The following is a 24350-nucleotide window of genomic DNA, read 5'->3' as shown; positions in this document are numbered from 1 at the left end:
GCACTTCCTACCTGTGAGGCCCTAGTTCCATCCCTGAATTCCCTCCTATCAAAATAACTGCTCAGTTGTTTTGTTTTGTTTTTTTTGTTTTGTTTTGGTTTGGTTTTTCAAGGTAGGGTTTCACTCTAGCTCAGGCTGACCTGGAATTCACTATGTAGTCTCAGGGTGGCCTCGAACTCACTGCGATCCTCCTACCTCTGCCTCCCCAAGTACTGGGATTAAAGGCATGAGCCACCACACCCGGCTGTGCACAGTTGTTAAAGGCACTTGCTTGCAAAGCCTTCTGGCCTGGGCTCAATTCCCCTGTACTGACGTAAAGCCAGCTGTACAAAGTGTGCATGCATCTGGAGTTCATTTACAGTAGCGAGAGGCCCTAGCACACAAAGTCCCTCTCCCCTCCAACCTCTCTCTGCTTGTAAATAAATAAACAGAAATTGTTAAAATTAAAAAAATTGTCCTAGGGCCGAGCGTGATGGTGCACACCTCTAATTCCAGCACCTGAGAGGCAGAGGTAAGAAGATCACCATGAGTTGGAGGCCACCCAGGGACTAGCCTAGGCTAGAGTGAGACCCTAGTTCAAATAAATGTCCTGTGATTCTTCCTTCCTTGCTTTGTTCCTTCCCTTGTTCCTTCCTTCCTTTCTTATTAGAGAAGAGAAAGAGGAGAGAGAGAGAGAATAGGCATGCCAGGGCCTCCAGCCACTGCAAACAAACTCCAGACACATATACCACCTTGTGCATCTGGCTTATGTGGGTCCTAGGGGATGGAACCTGGGTCCTTTGGCTTTGTAGGCAAGCTCCTTAACCACTAAGCTATTTCTCCAGCACTGTCCTGTAATTCTTAGAACCGTTGCTGCAGATGTTGGACAATGCTTTGGATGGCACAGGTAAGTCTGTGCTAGGTTCTCTAGCCAAGTACCAGTTCTCTAACCCCCTGCCCTGGACTCCAGAACTGAAGAGATCCAAAGTTTTCCACAGTTGGGAGGGGGAAGGCATCAGGGAGCAGGCAGGACAAGGGGTCAAACAGGCTGCACATTCCCAGCTGTGACCTCCTTGCACCAGAAAAATTCGAAAATTCTCTTGGGAGCAATTTATGAAAAGTATGATTGTGTTTCCACTTCCCAGAGTCTGTGGTTATTTTCATAAGATGCAAAACGGTTCCTGTGTGATAATGCGTCACAGGTGTTGTGCTGAGTTATAACGAAGACAACCTAATGTGGGTTGTTAGCCTGTTTCTCGCCCATCTGTTTGTTGCCCCCTCCCAACAAGCTCACTGTACAAACTTCTCACAGCCAGTGGAGGGTTTTGTGAAGTTTGGAAATTGACAAGAGGGCAAACCAACAGAGAAGCATAGGACTTAGGGACGCTTGTTTTAGAAGGCACTGGTAGGAAGGCTTAGGGGTATCCAGATCTCACAGCAATGGTAAGGCAGGGTGAGTTGTCCCCTGTTCAGTGTGGTTTGAGGACCCTGGGAAACATCACAACCTCCATTCAAAGTCAGCCCAGCCATTGCCTTCCTTCTACCTGAAGTGTTCTATCTTCCTCCATGCAAACACTGCGGGGACTGAGTAACATTGTCCAAATGTGCCACGAAGAACTTTCCCTTCTCACCCACTCTTTTATTTCACATGTTTAATTTATTAAAATTTTTATTTATTTATTTGTTTGTTTTAGATACAGAGGGAGAGAGAGAGAGAGAGAGAGAGAGAGAGAGAGAGAGAGAGAGAGAAAGAATGGGCACACCAGGGTTTGGAGCCACTGCAAATGAATGCCAGATACGTGTGCCACAATGTGCACCTGGATAACATGGGACCTGGAGATTCAAACCGGGGTCCTTAGACTTCACAGGCAAGCCCCTTAACTGGTAAGCCATCTCTCCAGCCCTTATTTCACTGTTTTAAGTTAGCATACAAAATATTAGGTTTCACTGTGACATTTTCTTATTTATTTATTTATTTATTTATTTATTTATTTTTATTTGAGAAATCAGAGGCAGAGAAAGAAAGAGACAGAGAATGGGCATGCCAAGGCCTCTAGCTCCTGCAAACCAACTCCAGATGCATGTGCCAGCTTGTGCATCTGGCTTTTCATGGGTCCTGGGGAATCGAACCTGGCTCCTTAGGCTTCGCAGGCAAGCGCCTTAACTGCTAAGCCATCTCTCCAGCCCCACTGTGGCATTTTCAGATGTAATTTGTTTTCATTGACCTCTCTTTCCTTTTGTACCTTTCCATCCTAGCGTGCCCTTCCAGCCTCAGCAGCTTCCTTTCCACTGTCATGTCACATGTATTCTACTGTTCCCCACATTTCTGCAGTACCCCTTCCCCATCTCATAGTCCCCTGTCTAGTGACATGGCCTACACTCACACTCACACCCTCTTGTATACAGATAAGTATATGAAACTATGACTCCCATATGAGAGAAAACATGCAATACTTGTGCTTCTGAGTCTGGGTGATCTCAAGTAATATCATAATTTACAGATCTCTCCATGTTCCTACAACTTTCATTATTTTTCTATACAACTGAATAAAATTCAGGAATGCATATGTACCATGTTTTCTTTGTGTATATGTGTTTGTGTATATGTTCATATGTGTGCCCATCCATGTGGGGGGGGGGGTTCTGTAGGTCAAGGGACAGTATCAGGTTTGATGCACATGTACAATCTGTCTTTCTTTCTTTATTTATTTATTTTATTTGAGAGAGAGAGAGGCAGAGAAAGAAAGGAAGAGAATGGGCACACCAGGGCCTCCAGCCACTGCAAACAAATTCCAGATGCATGTGTCACCTTGTGCATCTGGCTTACATGGGTCCTGAAGAATTGAACTGGGATCCTTTGGCTTTGCAGGCAAATGCCTTAACCACTAAGCCATCTCTCCAGCCCTCAATCTGCCTTTCTTGAGTCAGGGTGTCTCACTGGCCTGAGACTCAGCCAAGTAGGCTAGACTAGCTGGCCAGTGAGCTTCAGGGATCTGCTTGTATCCACCTCCCTAGTGCTAGAATTATAAATTCCTGTCATCACACCTGACATTTTTACGTAGGTTCTGTGGATCGAACTTGGGTTCTCATGTTTGGACAGTGAGCATTTTACTTACCAAACTATTCCTGAGCCCTGCTGAGGACACTGTGCCACATTTTCATTATCCTTTCCTCTAGACATCTGGACAGGTTCCATTCCTTGCTATGGCAAATAGTGCAGCAATAATCACGAATATGCAAGTGCCTTTGAGTCAGCATACAGAGTCCTTTGGGTGTATACCTAGGAGTGGCTTATTTAGGTCATATGGTAGTTGTGTTTATATTAAAAAAAAAACAACTCCATACTGATTTCCATACTGACTATTAGTTTATACTTCACTGGTAGTGAATAGGGATTCTTCTTTCCCCCACATCTTTACCAGAATTTGTTCTTTGTTTTTGTTTTGTTTTGTTTTTATGATAACCATCATAACTAGGATAATCTGGAATCTGAAAGTCATTGTAATTTGCATTTCCCTGGTGAGTATGGATGTTGAATAATTTTTAAAAAATACTTAATGACCATAGTAGATGGTCACATGTCTATGGGATGAGCTTCCAGACCAGGCAGTTATGGGAGGAAGGAATTTATTGAAATTTACAGATCCAGAGGAAGTTCCATAATGGCAGAAGAAACTGGCCCGCTTTCACAGGTCCAAACAGAGAAAGAGAAAAGCCACCAACAAGTAGGCAAGCACATTTAGGAACTCCAGACAAAGCTCAGGCACATTGCATATCTTTAGGCTGGAATTCCAAATCCACCCCCACACCTTAGGGCTGGACACCAGGCTCACCCCTCAGTGACAGCTCCTCTAGCCAGGTGGCTATAGATCTAACTTACAAATTTTAATAAAATCCTGAATATAGTGGGGGCCATTTATTCAAACTACCACATTCTACCTCTGGCCCCCAATAGATTCATAAACCATCTCACATTGTATATTGTCAAATTTAAAGGTACCCACAATCTTTACCAAACTAAATAGTCCGAAAGTCCCAAGTCTTATCTGATTTAAGATTGTCTCTTAGCTATGAGTCCTATAAAATCAAACAAGTTATATACTTTTAACACATAAAGGCACAGAGTAAACATTTACAAGTGTTATAAGACATAACAAAGAAAGACTAAAACATGCAAACTCAATTACCATCAAGCAAATATCAAACTTCTGCAGGTCAAGTCCAATATCATGACCAGTAACTGACAGTCTCTGGATTTTGCAATTCCACCCCACCCACTGGGCTGAATAGCCAGGGAAAACTTACATCCCAGGCTGACAGCATGCTTCATGGTAGCTCTTGAACAGTCCTGGTATATCCAAAAAACCTTTGGGTCTCCATGCAAACCATGGTGCATCTTTTAATGGCTTTTCCATCCTCTCAGGAGGGTCATCACGTCCTGCCTAATACTGTGTCTCAGCAGCAGCTCCTGGAACTATGTCCACTTTACCCACTCCATATATTTTTCATGCTTCTTAAATCAATACCAGGTGTGCAGGACCCAGCCATATTCTGTTTTTAAAAAACATTTATTGCTCACCATGGTGGTACATGCCATTACTCCCCGCACGCAGGAGACAGAGATAGAAGGATTGCCATGAGTTCAAGGCCACCCTGAGAATACAAAATGAATTCCATGTCAGCCTGTGCTAGAGTGAGACCCTACCTCAAAAAAAAAAAAACCAAAAAAACAAAAGAAAAACAAATATTTATTTATTTGCAAGCAGAGAGAGAAAGAGAAAAGAGACAGAGAGAATAGGTGTGCCAGGGCCTCTAGCCACTGCAAACAAACTCCAGACCCATGTGCCACTTTGTGCATTTTAATTATATGGGTACTGGGGAATCGAACCTGGGTGCTTAGATTTTTCAGGCAAGCTCCTTAAATGCTAAGCTATCCCTCAAGCTCCACAACCATATTCTTAATTCAGGAACAAAATAAATCTTACCCATAAAAAGCAGGTTCCTTCTCTAGCCAACTCTTTTCCAAAAGAATTTGCATGTTTCACATAGTCTTTCTGTAGGCCTCCTCTTAATTGTTTCAATATAAAGTAGTTGGGCCATCTTCTATCCAAATGTTAATGTGTTGATAAAAGCAGCTTTAGCAGCCAGTCTCTGTGCCAGTAATTTTAAACATGGTTGAAATTTGTCCAACTTAAACTCCTCTCAGTCCCATATCTTTAGCCAAGCACATCAGTCCATTACAGATTTCTCCTTGATCAAAATCTCTGGCCCTAGGCAGAACAATGTAGCCAGCCCTTGTGCCAGTAGCTCAGTTATAACAAAGTTTTCTGCAGTCTTTCCTTCCCCTTAGGAAGTTCATAAGCCACGCCTCTAAATATAGCTCTCTCTGCACTTAGCATTTTCAAACTCTCATCAGAATAGTCCATAATACTTGGCTGACCACTCCAGAAGGTATCTTCATTGGCAAGCACAGAATTTACCATTCCTCCAACACATAAGTTCCAAAAGACCAAAATCGACATGGTCAGTTTCATCTCAGCCCACTCCTTGGTACCAGTTCTGTAGTAGACAGACACATGTTGCTGGGGTGAAATTTCAGAACAGGTATAGTTATATAGAAAGGGATTTCTTGAAGCAGGGGAAGTTCCATAATGGCAGAAGAAGCTGGCCAGCTTTCACAGGTCCAGGCAGAGACCACTACCAACAAGCAAGCAAGCACACTTAGGAACTCCAGGCAAAGCTCTGGCACTTTGCATATCTTTAGACTGTAATTCCAGATTCACCCCCACACCTTAGATCTGGACCCTAAGATCCACCCACAGTGATACCTCCTCCAGCCAGGTGGCTGCAGATTAAATTACAAACTTTAATAAAATCTTGAATATATTGGTAGCCATCCATTCAAACTACCACAATGGCCATTTGTGATTCTTCTTTGAGAACTGTCTGTTCATTTTTTTTTTTTAGTTCATTGATTGGTTGGTATCTTTGTTTGTATGTTTGTTTAATTTTTGCAGTTCTTTATTTACACTAGTCATTAACCACCTATCTGAAGTATATAGCTGGTAGATTTTCTCCTATTCGGCAGGTTGTCTGTTTTCCCTGCTGATAGTTTCCTGTGTTATGTAGGAGCTTATTCACTACATGTAATCTCGTTTTTTAATACTTGAGGCAATTATCTGTGCTACTTTAGTTATTTTCAGAAAGTTCTTGCCCATGGTTATATCTTGAATATTCCCCCCAGGTTTTCCTCTAGCAGTTTCAGACTTTCAGATGTTTTCTCCCTTCTGCCACTGCCAAACACTCAGCTCTAACCATTGTGATACATGAATATTTATCTTTCCAAACATGCTTCCATTTCTTGGTTGAGATGGAGGGGTTGCAGTTTGTCACACTCTTGAGTTCTTTGTCTCATGATTGCCAAAAAAAAAAAAAATATATATATATATATACACACATATATACATATACATATACATATACATATACATATACATATACATATATATATATAGAGAGAGAGAGAGACATGAATAACAAGCCATGAGTAAGACAACATAAATTTATAGGAAGAAAAGGTGGGTATGCCCCAAAGTGTCAAGGATTAGCATGGTTGTCATTTTGGCTGGCATTCAAAGAAAAACAAGAAAGGAAAAGAAAAGGAAAAAGTTACTTTGTTTTTTTTTTTAGTTAGAACCCAGAAAAATGGGCAGGCTCAACAGTGAGAATCTGTGAACAACTGCTTCAGCTCTTCAGATTTTACATTAAGGTCTCTGATCCATTTTGAATTGATTCTTACACATAGTGAAAGATGTGGATCTGACTTCATTCTTCTACAGGTGAATAATCAGTTTTGCCAGCACCATTTATCTTTCTTTCCAGTGTATGTTTTTCATACGTTTGTGAAATATTAGGTGGCCATATCAACGTGGCTGACATCTGAATCCTGTATCCTGTTCCACTGGTCTAATCCCATTTATTAATGTCTGTTCTTATGCCAGCATCATGATTTCTTTGTCACTATGACTCTGCAGTATAATTTGAAATCAGGTATTGTGGTAACCTCCATCAGTGCTTAAAATTGCCTTGGCTATTCCTAGTCTTTTGCTGTGTTTCCATATGAACTGTTTTGATTTTTTTTTTTTCTAGTTCTGTGAAGAATGTCATTGGAATTCTGAGGAGGATTGAACTAAGTCTTTAGATTACTTTTGGTAATCTAGCCATTTTCACAAAATCCATTCTGCCAATCCAACAGAATGAAAGGTCTTTCCATTTTTCAGCATCTCCTTCAATTTCTCTTTGTTTCAGTGTCTTAAGGTTTTCATTATAGACGTATTTCACTTCTTTGGTTAGGTTTATTCCTGAGATTTTTTTTTTGAGCTATTATGAGTAATTTCTAATTTCTTTACCAATAAGTTTGCTATTTGATATATATGGAAGCTACTGATTTTTGTATATTGATTTTGTATCCTTCAACTTAATTGAATGTGTTTATTTTATCTAAGAGTTTTCTGGTAGTCTTTTAAGTATAGAATCATGTCTTGCAAATAGAGATAATTGGACTTCTGCCTTCCCTGTTTTTAATCCATTTTATATTTTTCTCTTGTCTTATTGCTCCAGCCAAGATTTCAAAGATTTCAAACACTATGTTGAACAAATGTGGAAAGTGAGCACTTTTGTCTTATTCTAAATTTTAGAGAAAATGATGTTCTTAGTTTTTCCCCATTCAGTATGTTGACTATAATAAAGGAGATTATATATGTATATTTTATAATTTTGAATTATGTCCCATCTATTCCTAATTTCTCCAGAACTTTCATCACAAAGGCATGCTGAACTTTGTTGAATGCTCTTTCTGTATGTGTCAAGATGATCATGTGATTTCTGCCCTTAAGCTGATTTATATGTATTGATTTGCATATGTTGAACCAGTCTTGCCTCCTTGGGGCAAAACCTAGTTAGTAATGGTTATTATCTAAGTGTGTCCTTTGAATTTGGTTTGCAAGAATTCTGTTGAGAATTTTTGTATTAGTGTTCATTAGGGAAATTAGTCTATAATTTCTGTTACTGATGCTGTTATATCATCTGAGTTGGTATCAAGGTAATAATACTGACTTCATAGAATGAGTTTGGTAGAGTATCTTTCTCCTCTATTTTATTGAATTATTCTAGAACTATTGGTATTAGATCTTCCTTTAAAGTTTGGTAGAATTATAGCCAGGCATGGTGGCACACTCCTTTAATTGCAGCACTTGGGAGGCAGAGGTAGGAGAATCGCCATGAGTTCAAGGCCACCCTGAGACCACATAGTGGATTCCAGGTCAGCCTGAGCTAGAATGAGACCCTATCTCAAAAAACAAAAACAAAACAAAATAAAAAAAAGTTTGATAGAATTCATCAGAGACTCCATCTGCTTCTGTTTTTTTTTTTTTGTTTGTTTGTTTGTTTGTTTGGGGGTGATTTTTTTGTTTTCTTTCTTTCTTTTTTGAGGTAGTGTCTTACTCTAGCTCAAGCTGACCAGGAATTCACTATGCAATCTCAGAGAGGCCTTGAACTCATGATGATCCTCCTACCTCTGCTTCCCAAGTGCTGGGATTAAAGGCATGAGCCACCATGCCTGGCTGCTTCTTATTTTTAATTACTGCTTTGATCTCATTGCTTGTCATGGGTCTGTCCAAATTGTTTACTCTGTATATAATTTTGGTAGGTTATATGAGTTTTGTAGTTTAACTGTTTCTTCTAGGCTTTACAGCTTTTTGTACTATAAATTTTCCAAATGTTTCCTAATGATCTAGGTTTCATTGTAGTCTATTGTAACAATACCCTTTCATCTGTAATTTTATCAATTTGGGTCACCTCCCTTTTTATTAGTTTGGCTAGAGGTTTGTCAATCTTAGTGATCTTTTCAAAGAACCAACTCTGACTGTATCTTTTAATATCTATTTCATTAATTTCCACCCTCATCTGTACTGTTTCTTGCTGTCTTTCTGGCTTGGCTTCTTTTTGTTTTCTAGAACTTTGAGGTGTATCATTATTAGATAACTACTTTGTGATCTCTGACTTTTTTTTTTAAATGTGAACACTTACAGCTATAAGCTTTCCTATTAGGACTGCCTTAATTATAAGAGCTGCTTTGTTAAAATGCAAATGTTCCCTAGACCACTCTCAGAATGGGGGCTGGAGAGATGGCTTAGCGGTTAAGGTGCTTGCCTGTGAAGCCTATGGACTCATGTTTGACTCTTCACATCCTACATAAGCCAGATGCACAAAGGTGAGGCAAGCACAAGGTCACACATGCCCACTAGGTCGCACAAGTGTCTGGAGTTAGATTTCAGCGGCTGAGGCCCTGGCACTCCGACTCTCTGTTTCTCTCTCGGCCTCTCGCTATCTCTAAAAAGAGAGCTCTCAGAATCATTGAGAACTCTAGCTCCATGTTATGGGGCTGCTCCAAGAGGTCTCTAGAGAATGGGGAAGTAGCAAGGAAGAAGGGGAAGAGCCAGAAGCATGGACTCTGGATCCCTGCCCTCCCCATTCAGTAATCTGCTTTCATCTGTTGTCTATAAGTGCTTGCACACATCAGAAGCAGCACCAAGACGAAGTGGAGAAAAGGTTGAACAATTATGGCCTTGTTTGACAGAGAAGTTGAGAGAAGGAGTTAAAAGTCATAGGATGGGGCTGGAGAGATGGCTTAGCAGTTAAGGCACTTGCCTGTGAAGCCTAAGGATCCAGGTTCAATTCCCTAGTACCCACGTAAAGCCAGATGCACAAGATGGTGTGTGCGTCTGGAGTTCGTTTGCAGTGGCAGGAGGCCTTGGTGTGCCCATTCTCACTCTCTATTTCTCTCTCTCTCTTTCTCAAATAAATCACAGGATGGCTCGTTTGCAGCCATGGGGGCAGGGCACATGAGGCTCTTTGAGTGAGGAAAAACAGCCTTCCTCTTGTGTTCCAGCTGGGCCACCCCATACCTATATATAAGTGATGCCGCCTGTCCCATCAAGCAAAGGAAGTAGACGTGTCCTCTTAAAACCATCTGGTTTCCGCCTTGCTGGGGCTCTGTAGCGTGTGAACCTATGATGTGCTGTGCCCGGCCAGCATGTGAGGCTGGCGTCCTGCCTGAGCCACTGTTCCTGCTGCCCAGAGTCTGCCAGCGAGCAAGGCAAGCTCAGCCCGTTCAGAGAAGCATGGCAGCAGTCGGGGCTACTGGCCCTGGAAAGGGACTGTCCTGCAGTTTGGGTCAGGAAAAGGTGTCTCACTGGGGCAGGGCTCCTGGAGCTATGCTTCTCCAGTCTCCCTTCGCAGCTTTAAGGATCTGGACATCAGAGTGGTCCACACGACAAGTGTCTGCAACCCTGACTTCAAAGGGTCCAGGACCATGTAACCGTGTGAGTGGGGAGAAGAAAACAGTCTCCCGGGGGGGAGGGGGCCTTAAAGGAATCCTGGCTGTGAGGATTAAGTGAGATGACGCCCAGCTGAGGATGTAGCTCAGTGAAATTGTGCTTGCCTACCAGGCACAAGGCTTGGGCTCCATTCCTGGCACTACAAGGGAAAAAGAGAGGGAGAGAGCACATTCCAGCTCTTTGCCTTCAGAGAGACGATTGTTAATTCTAGACTCTGCAGATAAAGGTGAGACTGGGGAGAAGCACGGTAGATGCTGGCTATGTGCAGGCAGTGGGCTGCTAATGCTCAGAGCCAAGTGGAAGATGCAGTTTTAAGAAACACTCAGTGGACCAAGCCAAGGATACCCCTCTGAGGCCCGTGGAAGCCAGGGGCCCCAGAGCTCACTGGTTAGCACCAATGGCAGCTCTTAAGCTCTTTAGAGTCCCCTGCAATGGTTCTCTGACTTCTGCCTTTCCCGCTTGGTTCCTGCATTTCTTTTCCTGCCAGCCAGTGGTGCCCTTTCTATTTTTGCCTGTTTGAGAAGCAGGTCTGGCGGGTGTCAGAGGGAGGGAAGGCTTTCCTTCAGAGAGGATACCCGCTTCAGGAAGGATCTACAAGCCCGTGTCTCCCCAAGGGAACAAGCAGGGAAAAGAGAGGGAGCCAGTCAATCCCAAGTGCACTGCTAGGGCACTCAGAACTGCCTAAGGAGCACCTCCCAGACCAACACTGGGGACTCAGGCATGAGTCATACCCATCCATGGTCCACACCCACAGTCTCAGAAAATCTATTTGCAGTTAAGCAATTACTACCCAGGGTGACAAGGGTTGTGACAGAAGTCAGCGTAAAACTCAGAAAACACCTCAGCATGAAGGAAGAAGAAAAACCCTGCCTGGGAGGTTCAGGAATGCCTTCCAGGAAGTGACGTCAGAGCTGGAGTGTAAGGGAATGTCTTGGTGTCCTGACAGAGAGGATGGCATTGCCACAGGTAGGGAGGAGAGGTGCACCAAGGTGGGGGTGGGTGCAAGGACTCAGGTGTGATGGGCTCAGAGGCGTTAGCATGGAACTGGCCCGCTGCCTGGCCCCGTGTCTCCCTTTGCAGAGTCGAGGCTGTTTGCGCGTCTCGCAGGCTTTAAGTCATGATGACTGGAACAAAGACGAGTCGCTCTGGGAAAGCAAAGCTGATTCATATTTCAAATGGCACAGTGCCCTTCCGAGGGCCAGAAGGACTGGAAAGTAGGTAAGACAAAGATGGGACAATAGGACTCTAGAGCCAGCTGAAGGTTTTGAGGAAGGGGAGGGAGGTCTGAGGGTGACAGCTCACATGGAGAACAGCACTGTGGAAGGGACCATGGGAGAATGTCAGGGCTTTTGCCTCTCTGAGAGTCTCCAGTAGAGATTTAAGTGCCTTCTTCATATATATCTGTGTTTCTATGTATATAGACACAAATATATGTGTGTGTGTATGTCTTGATATTGGTCTTGAATTTCACTGGAACGTGATGTCCCAGGGTATATACAGGACATAGCCCAGTCTTTTGTGGTCATTCATTGTTATTATGAAGTGTGTTGGGAGGGGGCGCATTTTTATCCTGGCAGTGGAAATCCAGAAGGGCTTTGAGGTAGGGACAGAGCAGCTTGAGGAAGGTGGTCTGGCTTCTGTACGGAAGGTGAATGGATCAGGTAGTCTAGGGAGGAACAAGCTGAAGACTTGAAAAAAGGTTATATCCAGCTCTGGCTGGCTGCAGGGTGTGCCAAGTGCTTAGCTTCTCTGTCCTCCAGAAGCCTGAGTGCAATTTGTCTTGTCTTGGTTTGTTTTGTTGAGATAGGGTCTCTCTATATAGCCCAGGTTGGCCTCTGCCTACCTCATGAGTGCTGGGATCACAGACATGAGCCATGCCCAGCCAGTAAGGCTGAGCATGAGACATTAGCTTCCAAGACACTCCTACTTGTGGAATAATTTTGATCTTAATCATTTCCTGGGACTTTTGCTTAGCATTGTGCAAACCCAGAGAGAAGCATGTCTGAGCAGCCCAGGGCAGTGATAGCCGCATGAGGGGCTTGCCTGCTCAGCTGCAGAGCTCAGAGAGGCTTAGACAGGGAGACCAATCTTGCGTCTCACTCTCATCTGGGAACTTCCAGTCTCTGGAAGTGAACAGAGCCTATCCTCATGTTGCCTTTGCCAGAGGAAGCCTCAAGTGAGGCCTGCCATCAGCCACTAGGGAAACATTTGCTGGTGAGACCGGCCAATTAATAGATAGAACAGAAAGTTCTTAGATGATCTAGGTTGTGATTGCTAACCCCCCACACACACACCACCACCACTTTCCCTAAGGCACAAGGGAACAGGGTGGGAAGGGGGGAGTCTTATTTATGTCCCCTCTCCAGCTGCTTGGCCAAGCATAACACCTGCTACCATATTAGCGCTTGGTTAATAGTTCCTGAATATATTAATGAATTAGCATAACATGAAACCCTTGCATTGTCCATGTTGGGTCAGAGCTATGGTGTGTTAAAGTCTCCTACATTGTCACTGTTTGGTGAGCTCCTCTTAATGCTAAGCATTTGGTTAGGGTGGAGGATAGTCTGAAAATCCTTATTTGAAGACTATATCCCCCATGTCAGTTAAATTAGAATTGTATGCAGGGTGCAACCCAGACTAAAGGATTTTTAGAAGTTTCCAATGTGATTTTTAGCATCCATCCAAGGTTGAGAGCCACTGGCCAGGTACTGGTGATATGGGTGACTGTCATATGGCTCTGGCTCTTGTGAGGATAAAAGTCCACATGACAGATACTGTCATTCATTCATTCAATCAGCAGAACACAGTGCTGCATGTCCTAACAGAAGTACAAAATTCTGCCATGTATGGCTGGAGAGATGGTTTAGTGGTAAGGTTCTTGCCTGTGAAACCTAAGGACCCAGGTTCAATTCCCCAGGATCCGTGTAAGCCAGATGCCCAAGGTGGCACATGTGTCTAGAGTTTGTTGGTAGTGGCTAGAGGCCCTGGTGCACCCATTCTCTCTTTCCTTTCTCTCTCCCTTTCTCTTAAATAATAAATACATAAATAAAATTTTACAAATTATACAACATAATGGTTAACCCTCTGCACTCTTTTTTTAAAAAAATATTTTATTTTTATTTAATTATTTGAGAGAGAGAGGTAGATAGAGAGAATGGGCATGCCAAGTCCTCCAACCACTGTAAATGTGGCTTACATGGGTCCTGGGGAATCGAACCTGGGTCCTTCAGCTTTGTAAGCAAGTGCCTCAACTGCTAAGACATCTCTCCAGCCCACCCTCTGCACTCTTGAATAGAGATATGCAAACAGTACTATGGGAACCCAGGGAAAGGACTCCTTAGATTCCTGAGCTTACTCTTGTCTCTTTCTGGCTCTCTATCAAAGCCTCCTACAGGATATACGGAAGCTTCAAAGAGAAAGGAATTCTGAAGGTGGGGCTTGTGGGATGAGTAAAAATCCACCAGAATCTTCTTTCTTCCTTTCTCTTTTCTTCCCATCCCCCCACACAGGGGTGGGTGGGTACTAAATCCAGGGCCTCACATATGCTTATCAAGCACTCTACAAATGAGCTATACCCAATCCTTAAAAAAAAAAATTCTAGGGCTGGAGAGATGGCTTAGCAGTTAAGTTGCTTGCCTGCGAAGCCTAACGACCCAGGTTCAATTCCCTAGTACCCACATAAACCACATGCACAAAAAGTGGCGTATGTGTCTAGAGTTCATTTGTAGTGGCTAGAGGCCCTGGCATGCCCATTCTCTCTCTCTCTCCAATAAATAAGTAAATAATTTTTTTTTAAATTCTATTTTGAGACAGAGTGTCACTCCCAGGCTGACCTTGAACTCATTACCCTCCTACCTTAGCCACCCCCCCCCACGCACCTACCTTGAGTGCTAGGACTATAGGAGTGTTACTTCGTGGGGCTCGTCCTATCTTTTATTTATTTATTTATTTATTTATTTTATTTATTTATTTGAGAGCGACAGACACAGAGAGAAAGACAGATAGAGGGAGAGAGAGAGAATGGGCGCGCCAGGGCTTCCAGCCTCTGCAAACGAACTCCAGACGTGTGCGCCCCCTTGTGCATCTGGCTAACGTGGGACCTGGGGAACCGAGCCTCGAACCGGGGTCCTTAGGCTTCACAGGCAAGCGCTTAACCGCTACGCCATCTCTCCAGCCCCTCGTCCTATCTTTTTAATCAACCTTCTGGTCTCCCCTTATTCTTTTCTTCTTCCTCAGTCACTGCTCCTGGCAGGGTCTAAAGTAGCAGGAAGTGATACTAAGCAAACATGAAGTCCCAGCGCATCCAGAAGCTGTGTGTCTCATGCACAGAACCCCAAACCCTGAAAGACCCCAAGGGTCTAGGGAGAGTTTGCTTCATTTTGACTGAAATGCAATGGCTCAGAACATGACGTGTCAGGGCAGCTGACGGAGTTAGACCTCCTCCTTCATGGGGGAGCAGAACCGCTCTATGATGAGATTCCAAGCAGTGTTTACCACATTTGAGTGGCACCTGAAGTGACTCTACGTGGTACACAGATGTGGCAGTAATTAATATTGACTCACACTGGCATTTGATTATATTTCAGTCCTTCCGATTGCTGCCAGGAGAGTCTAAATTTAGTGTTGGGATGTCTTCAACACCCGCCTTACTCTTGCTAATCATTCCTTCCACAAGGCAGAGCCTTCCTCACAATCTCCGGCTGAAACTTAACCACATTGTTTTCTTGTCATCCTTCCTATTCAGTCCCATGGAAAGCTTCTGTTGCATGGGACCAAAAAAAAAAGGGGGGGGTCTATTTGTTTTTAATTGACACATAATCATTGTACATACGTATGGGGTATAGCATGACATTTGGATATGTGTGAACACCATAATAATCAATCCGATATGCTAAGTAGAATGTCTTTCATCTCATAAGTTCATCCCTGATCGATTCCAGCTGTTTTGAAATATTCAGCACCACATTGTTGGTGACAGTTACTCCCTGAGAAAGAGCCAGGGCTCGTTCCTCTCCTGTAGTGTCTCCTGTCCACCAGCTCCTGCCCTCAGTGTCCTGTCCCTCCAGCCTCCCTGGAACGGCTCTTGGCTCCTGCCAGGCCCTCTGCTGCAGATTCCACACAGGAGTCGCTGACATACAGCCTTTGTCTTTCTATAGCTTTTTATATGTGCTAGTGAAATAAGCTTAATCTATAAAAGGGGGAGGATTGTTTGAAAATACACCCAAGTAAATGATGCCATAGGGAACACATAGATCCAGTGAATAATGAAAGGAGAGAAATTTAAATTTAGGAAGATTGCTTTTTGACTGACCTGGGCAGGCCAGCAGGTATAACATGAGAAGCAGACTGCAGACCAATGCATTAGGGCTTTACAGTGGCCTCCGTGAGAGAATTCAAGTTTGAACCTGAGCCTGCACCATGGAAGCCTCCTTTCAGATGAAGGGAAAGGAGTATGTGGCCAGCATCTAGTCACAGGCCAGAAACCCCTAGGTGTGTTCCAACAAGGTGACATGGGCAGGTATCCCCTGGGCAGGCCAGCCTGTGACAGGCAGCTTCATCTGACCCGTGGGACTGGGTTCAAGACCTGACCCCAGCTGTTAGAAAAAGCACTGGGAACAAGACGAGAATTTGTGAGGTTAGTTATTGCCTCTGAGGCCACAATAATCTCCTTCACAGAAAACTCAAGAGCAAAAGGCACTTACTGCTGGGCCCCAAACCTGTCACCACCTTCTCTGGAAAGGAAAGGATAAAAACCAGAGGTCTCAGCTCCAGCAGACCACCTGGAACCCAGTTTCCAGAGCTGGGGCCCAGCACATTTTTATTTTCATTTTAATAGATTTTATTTATCTATTTATTTTATTTGCATGCAGAGAGACAGAGAGGCAGAGAAGGGAGGGAGGGAAGAAAGGAGGGAGAGAGAAAGAGAAAGGGAGAGAGCGAATGAACATGGGTGTGCCAGGGCCTCTAGCCACTATAAATGAATTCCAGATGGATGCACCACTTTGTGCACCTGGCTTTACATGGGTACTGGAGAATTGAACCCAGGTCATTAGGCTTTGAAGGCAAGTGCCTTGATCACTGAGCAATCTCTCTGGCCCTTCATTTCATTTTTTTTTTCTTTTTACACTTGCCCTGGTATTTATTTTCTTTTTATTATTCACTGAATTTTAATTGTACAGAGTAACAAATGGATTCATGAATATAATGTATAATGATCAAATCAGAGTAGTCAACATAAAAAACATTCAGATCAACATGTAACAGTTATACACATTTATGAGGTAGTGTGATATTTCAGCACTTGTTCATAATTTGTGCTGATCAGATCAGAGTAGCTAATGTCTCCTTCTTCTCATTGTTACTTTGTGTTTAGAGCCTTCAGATTCCTTCTCTTGGGCTAGAGAGATGGCTCAGTGGTTAAAGTGCTTGCCTGAGATGCCTAAAGATCCAGATTTGATTCCCCTGTACCCATGTGAGCCAGATACACAGATCTGGAGTTCATTTGCAGTGGCTAGAGGTCCTGGTGCACCCATTCTCTCCCTCCCTCTCTCTCCAATAAATAAAATATTTTTTAAAAAATTTCTCTTCTAGAAATTCATAAAGTAGATCGTAGTTAATTGTGAGCTACAGTCACCTCTCTGGCTACATCGGAGCTTATTCCTTTGATCTCACTGTGTTTTGGTGCCAGTATGTCACCTCTTTGTCACCCCACTTCTTCCTAAAGTAATCAGTATTTGACATTCAGATCTACTGTTTTATCACATGAGAGGCAACATTCAGTGTTTTTCTTTTTTGTTTCTGATTTATTTCAGTTACATGTTTCTCTCCATATAACTGCAAATGATGGGACAGCATTCTTTTTGTGGCTGAGCAATATCCCATCATGCATATACATTACTTTTTTTTCAATCCCTTCATTTTTGTTGCCATGGCAATTCTTATGACCCCAATCTAGATGTACCCACTGTGCAGAGCCCTTGCTACAAGGTGAGTTAGCAGCATGTGCATCTGTCCCAAGTGCAGCATGACAGGACCTCGCTCAGATCTACTGAGACATTTTAAGGAGATTCCCAGAAAATGCATGTGCATGATAAGCTTTAAGAAACACTGACTCATACCAGTTTGTTTTTTTTTTAATATGGAATGCTTCACGAATTTGCATGTCATCCTAATGTTCTCTGTCATGCTAATGTTCTCTGTATTGTTCCAATTTTAGCATATGTGCTGCCAAAGCGAGCATACCAGTAGGTTTTTTTAAAATATTATTCATTCATTCATTCATTTATTTATTTGAGAGACAGACACGGAAAGAGATACAGAGAGAGAGAGAAAGAAAGTAAGTACCTCCAGAAGCAAGCATCACTTTGTGTATCTGTGAGTACTTGGGAACCCAACTTGTGCTGTTAGGCTTAAGCAAACAAGTGCCTTTAACCACTTCCCCATCTCCTCAGGCCCCATACCAGTATTTTTTAATCCCTGTGTCAAAACAGATCACCTGGGGGGGGGGGGTCTCTGCACCAAAATGAGTACGTATGGGAACTAGGCATTGGTATAGCTTTTCTTTTCTTTTTTGCCTTTTCTCTGTGTGTGTTTATATGCACACGTGTGTGCATGTATAGATCAAAGGACTGCCTCAGAACTATGGGTCCTCATCTTCAACAGTGTTTGAAATAAAGTCATTCTTATTTGCTGCTGTGAATGCCAGGCTAGCTGGCCTGTGAGCTTTAGGATCCTCTGCTATTTCCTATTGCCCTGGACAACATGGTAAGGAAGCTAGAATGAGGCTTGGAAAGAGGACAATCAGGGATGGATGAAAGGCAAGTGGAGGGACAGAATGCAAAGGGGTGGGGCGGAGGAGTCAGGGGAGGACTGGGTTAAGGGGGTGTGATAGACACCCACACATCACTGGGATGAACTTCCAGACCAGCACAGTTATGGGAGGAAGGAATTTATTGAAGCTTACAGGTGCAGAAGTTCCATAATGGCAGAAGAAGCTGGCCCACTTTCACAGGTCCAGACAGAGAGAGAAAACCACCAACAACAAGCAAGCAAACACACTTGGGGAACTGCAGACAAAGCTCAGGCACTTTGCATATCTTTAGACTGGAATTCCATATCTTAGGGCTGGACTTAAGGATTCACCTACATTGATACCTTCTCTAGCCAGGTGGCTGCAGATCTCAATTACAACTTTAATAAAAGTCCTGAATATATTGGGGGCCATCCATTCAAACTACCACAGGGAGGGAGGGGAAGGGAGGAGATACACAAAATTAACAGTGGCATGAATCAATGTTACAGAAACCTTCCTCTTGGTTAGCTAATTAAGAAAGAGAGAGACAAAATATGAATGTGCCAAGGCCTCCAGCTGCTGCAAATGAACTCCAGATGCATGTTCCACTCTGTGTATCTGGCTTTTCGTGGGTATTGGAGAGTTGAACCTGGGTCCTTAGGCTTTTCAGGCAGGTGCCTTAGCCACAGAGACATGTGTCCAGGCCCTTGTTCTGTTTTTTGTTTTTTTTTTTTTAATCACAGAGTAGTATTCTATGATGCAGATGTGATAGTTAATCATGTATCCATCCAAAGAAATCCAATTGTTTCTAAGGAATAGAGCCACTGTATAACTCCTGTGCAGGCTTTTGTCTGAAAAAAAAACAAAAAAGTTCATTGTTTTTCTGGGATGGATGCTTAGAAGTGTGTTGCTGACCTGAAGGACAGCACATGTGTAGGATGTTAGGAAACAGCTGTACTCTTTTCTAGAATGCTCACTCCATTTCCTCTTCCCATCAAGAGCATAATAGGAGTATTTTATAGTTCCCCTGCATCCTCCCTAGTATTTGGAGTGCCACTAATTCTTATTTCAGCCACTCTGATAGGTGTGCTCTGATCTCGCTGTGGCTTTAATTTGCACTTCCCTGGTGGCCAGTGGTGTTGAGTGCATTATAATGTGTCTGTATGCCATCTCTTTATGCTCTGGGCAAGATATCTTTTTCCTAGCTCCTGATTGGACTATTCAGTCTTCACAGCTGAATTTTAAAACTTTTTAAACATGTTTTTATTGGCAACTTCCACAGTTATAGACAATAAGCCATGATAATACCCTCTATTCCCCTACCTTCCCCTTCACAAATCCACCCTCCATCATATCCCCTCCCCCTCTCAATTACTGTCTTGTTCATTTTGATGTCATCATCTTTTCCTCCTATTTTGAGGTTCTTGTTTAGGCAGTCCCAGGCACTGCAAGGTCATGGATATCCAGGCCATTTTGTGTCTAGAAGATTTTTGAAAGTTTTTTTTTTAATTGTTGGTGTTGTTTGACTTGGTGAGACAGGGACTCACATAGCCAGGCTGGCCTTGTATTTGCTACGTAGCCATGGGTGACCTTGAATTTCTGAGCCTCCAGCCTACATCTCTGCTTGGCTTCAGAGTTCTTTATATATACTAAATACCAGTCCTTGGTCAGATGTATAATGTGCAAATATTTTCCCCTTTTCATTCCTTTAACAGACTCTTTTGCAGAACAATCCTGTTTCTTTGTTTTGTTTTGTTTTTGTTTTGCTGAGAAGCATTTTGTCATTAAAAAAAAATTTTTTTTATGGACCATTCTTTTGGTGTCAAACCTCACATCTCTTAGCTTAGGCATCAGGCATGCAAGTTTTCTCTAATGCATGGTTTTAGAAGTTTTATTGCTTCCAACTTTAGTTGATGAATCATCTTGCTTTAACTTATTAAATAAAACATGAGGTTTAGACCAACGTTCAGGGGGCTTTGCCTATGAAGTCATGGTTGTCTCAGTACCATTTGTCTTTCATCAAGTTGGTTCAGCACTTTCGTCAGAAACAAATTGATCATGTTTATTTGAATCTGTTCATTCTTCTGTATTCTATTCCATTGTTCATGAGCCTATCCTCCCTCAACACCAGAATTGCAATCATTGTGGCTGGATAAGCTATCAAAATGGAATGAACTGATTTCTCCTAGTTATTTTTCTCATTCAAAATGTTTCCATTCAAGTCAGGTGTGATAGCACATGGCTGCAATCCCGGCACTTGGAAGGTGAAGGTAGAAGGATCAGGAGTTCACAGCCAGTCTCAGTTATACAGCAAGTGCAAGACCAGCCTGGGCTATATGAGACCCTACCTCAAAACCAAACGTGCATGGTGCGATGGCCCATACCTTTAATGCTAGCCCTTGGGAGAGGAGGGTAGGAGGATTGCCATAAATTTGAGGCCAGCCTGAAACTACAGAGTGAGTTCCAGGTTAGCCTGGGCTAGGGTAAGACCCTACCCTGAAAAAACAACAACAAAAAAAGCACAAGAGAAGTTTTAATTATTATAATTCTTTTCCCTTTCCACATAAATTTTAGAACAATTTTGTCCATAGTTACATGACATTGCACTATGATTCTGGTAGGAATTAGAGTCAGTGGGTACATCAACTTAGGGAAAAGTGATACATTCGCTGTTTTACTGTGTTGAGCCTTCTGAGCCATGGATATTCATTTGCATCTTATAGGTTACCTGTCACCATGTGGTAGTTTTCAGCATACAAGTCATATACGTGTTCTTTACTGAAGAATGTATTGTTTTATTTTCCTTTTTTAAGGATATTTTCACAGGTAAGATTCTGGGCTGGCTGTTCTTTTCTCTTGACATCTGAGCAATACAGGGCCACTTCCTTCTTGCCTCCATGTTTGTTGACAAGAAGTCAGGTTCTCGTGATGGTAAGATAATGTTTTCTTGGGCTGCTTTCGTGGTTTCTTTTTTGTCTTCAATTTTTAAGTAGGTCCTTATTATGTGTGTCTTGGGTTGATTTTTTGAGAGGTTTCCTCCTATCTGAGATTCATTTGGTTCTGGATGCTACATTGTTATGGTTTCAATATTGAAATGTCTCCAAACAGGCTCATATGGTTTGTGCTTGTTCCCCGTCTTCTGCTTTTGGTGAAGGTGCTGGAACCTTTAGGAGATAGAGCCTGACTGGCAGAAGTAAGTCAGGGCTGGGCCTTTGAAAGTCATATTGCTTGTGGTTCCAGTCTTGCTCTGCTTCCTGGTCCATAGCCATGTGAACAAGCCTGCAGTATGTCCTCACCATAGAGTTGTCCCCCCACACACACCCCAATGCCTTTCTTCTTTCCAACTAGTCTCAACTTCTACCTGTGAACCTCTCTTCTTATCTTTCTTTGTATTTTCAAGGTGAGGTCTTACTCTAGCTCAGGCTGACCTGGAATTCACTATGTTGTCTCAGGCTGGCCTAGAACTCACAGGGATCCTCCTACCTCTGCCTTCTAAGTGCTGGGATTAAAGGCACGCACTGCCGCATGGGGCTTCTTACCTTTATCTTAAGAGAAATGTTGGGGGACAGAGGTTAGTGTGTTCATTTGATTTTCAAATACAGTCTGTGTTGCTCAAGCTGGGCTCAAGTGATCCCCCTGCCTCAGCCTCCCAAGTAGGTGGGACTGTAGGTGCATTGCTAATAAGCCAAGAAAGTCCAGGGTTTTTATTTGTGCTCAACAAAGAATAGAGAAAAGTATGTCTACTCCATCACCAGGAAGGCAGAGTTTCCGAAGGTTGGAAAGCACGCTGGGTAGCCTGAGCTCAGGACTTCTGGCATGGGCTGTCCACTCCAGGACAGCAGAAACTGGGCTTATTTCTCAAGTGTAACAGTGTCTTTACTTGACAATAAGCTCCTTCAGTACAGTGAAGGGAGAGTGAATAGATGAATGGATTAATGCAAAAAATAATGAAATGGATATCAGAATGGAACCTACAACCAGACTGACTGCCACACCTCTGCCCCTGGGTGCACATGCTCCAGTACTTGAGCCAAATCTGGCCCCAGAACAAAAGAGGGTTCCACAACAGGTGGTGCCAAGGAGCCCCCAAGTGTGGGAAGGAGGTGGTGGCCATCAGGTACCAGGTGCCTTGACTGAAGGAGACAACTTGGAAGAAACTCAGTCACCGGGAGCACTGTGCTCTCTTGTAAGCACCACGCCTGCCCTTTTCCTCCTCATCAGACCCTTATTTAATGTGGCAGTATACATTATGTCTTCCTCCAGCAGAGAATGTCCTGAGTAGCTTCAGTCATGGAAAGTGCCTTTCTCAAGGCTAACTCTTTAGGGATTTGGGACAGAAAGAAAACACCATTCATCGTATCCTGAAATGGTACTGGTGGTGTCATAGGTCTGGTATTGTACTTACTGTGTCCTTGCTAGACAGATGTCCATTCCATTTCAATTCCATGAAACGTTTATTTAAAGCTTTTATTTACTTCCTTGTCTTCCAGTTCAAAGGAGGCTTGGTAGAGGAGAGTGAAGGTCACTTAGAGGTCTTAGAAAGTAGGTGTGATTTGGCCCTTTCAATGAAGCTGTCCTCGACTTTTGTTGCTGCATTGCTGAGGATGGAACCCAGGGCCTTCCACATGCGAAGCAAGTGCTTTGCCACTGAGCCACACATCAGCACCGTCCATCCATTTCTGGGGCTCCCAGAAGAAAGGGCCAAGCCCTATACGCTTCCTTGCCCTAGTGACCACAACTTCAGCATGGGGTGGGGGAATGATTCTTTTCTTGTGGACCAGCAGTAAGAGAAGTAAGAAAGACAACATGGCACTCTTCCAACCTGATGGTGGGTGTGTGTATAAAACCAGCAAAGTGTCACTGTGCTTTTTAAAAAAAAAAAAAAAAAACAAAACTTTTCAAAAACTTATTTACTTATGAGAAAGAATGAGAGAGAGGGGAGAGAATGAGCATTGCAGGACCTCTAAGCCACTATAAACAAACTCCAGACACATACGCTACCATGTACATCTGCCTTATGTAGGTTCTCAGGGAACTGAATCTGGGTCCTTAGGCTTTGCAGGCAAGTGCCTTAACCACTAAGCCATCTCTCCAGCCTGCATTGTGCCTTTTTGTCATTACCAGCAAATAATTGAACTGGGCTCTCCATACTTTTTTTGGTTTCCATGTAATGGTAACAGTCCCTCAGCTCTTCTTCCCCAAATTAAGCTGTGGCAATGTGGGTGGATGTAGGGGAGCAGATAGTCAAATAGTCTAACCTCCTAAACAAAACTTAAAGCAAACTATAAAATGGGATAACCATGGAAGAGCTAATGACTAGCTCTGGAGAAGTTATCTGTAACATTTTGCTGTGTCCCTTAACAAGAAGCTATTAGATATAATCACTCAAACACACACGTTTTTGTTTGTTTGCTCAAACCCAGGGTCTCACACATGCTAGGCAAGTACCCTGCTTCTACCCTTGCCTGTGAAGTATATTCTTTTCAAATTTTATTTATTTATTTGAGAGAGAGAGAGAGAGAGAGAGAGAGAGAGAGAGAGAATGTGCATGCCAGGGCTTCCAGCCACTGCAAACTCCAGATGAATGTGCCACCTTGTGCATAAAGCTTACATGAGTACTGGGGAATCAAACCTGGGTCCTTAGGCTTCACAGACAAATTCATTAACCACTAAACCATCTCTCCAGCCCTGAAATATATTTTATACAAATCTCTGTACCAGCTAAAGCTGTCCTTCTGCTAACCAACTCCCTGGCTGTCATTTAAGTGACACTGGCAATATTGAAATTGATCCTGTTCCAAAAGACTGGTATAGAGAAATAGATTTTATTTTATTTATTTTTTAGAGAATCTTTATTAGATTAAGAGTAAGTTAGATTAAGAGAAGGAAAGAGGAGAGGTTAGTTATTAAGAGCTCCTGCCCATGAGAAGGAGGAGTGGGTAAAGCCCTGAGAAATAGATTTTTTAAAAATATTTATTTATTTATTTATTTATTTATTTATTTATTTATTTATTTGCAAGGAGACAGCAAGAAGATACACACACACAGAGGATGGGCATACCAGGGCATCCAGCCACTGTTAACGAACCCAGCTGCATGTGCCACAGTATGCATCTGGCTTTGTGTGGGCACTGGGGAATTCAACCTTGGTCATTAGGCTTTGCAGGCAAGCACCTTAACTG

The 24350-nt window shown here is 43.0% G+C and overlaps 1 protein-coding gene and 1 non-coding gene across 3 annotated transcripts in view; one reads left to right on the top strand and one right to left on the bottom strand.

Moving 5' to 3' along the window:
* Hrh1 (histamine receptor H1) overlaps positions 1-24350 on the top strand; it is a 123217-nt gene that overhangs the window by 86523 nt on the left and 12344 nt on the right. Inside the window, exons 1-2 of one of the 2 annotated variants that reach the window (XM_045134119.1) lie at positions 11275-11342; positions 11457-11594. The exons of the other annotated variant lie outside the window; for it this stretch is intronic. The gene's annotated coding sequence lies outside the window, so the exon portion shown is untranslated. Of the gene's footprint in view, positions 1-11274; positions 11343-11456; positions 11595-24350 lie in introns of those variants that run through there. 2 annotated transcript variants of the gene reach the window in all.
* LOC123454918 lies at positions 17509-17616 on the bottom strand. Its single transcript, XR_006633568.1, has one exon. It is a non-coding gene; the product is annotated as a U6 spliceosomal RNA (small nuclear RNA).

The sequence above is a fragment of the Jaculus jaculus genome, chromosome 14, assembly GCF_020740685.1.
Source record: "Jaculus jaculus isolate mJacJac1 chromosome 14, mJacJac1.mat.Y.cur, whole genome shotgun sequence".
Classification (NCBI taxonomy): Eukaryota; Metazoa; Chordata; class Mammalia; order Rodentia; family Dipodidae; genus Jaculus; species Jaculus jaculus.
This window is presented reverse-complemented; position numbering and strand designations above follow the sequence as displayed.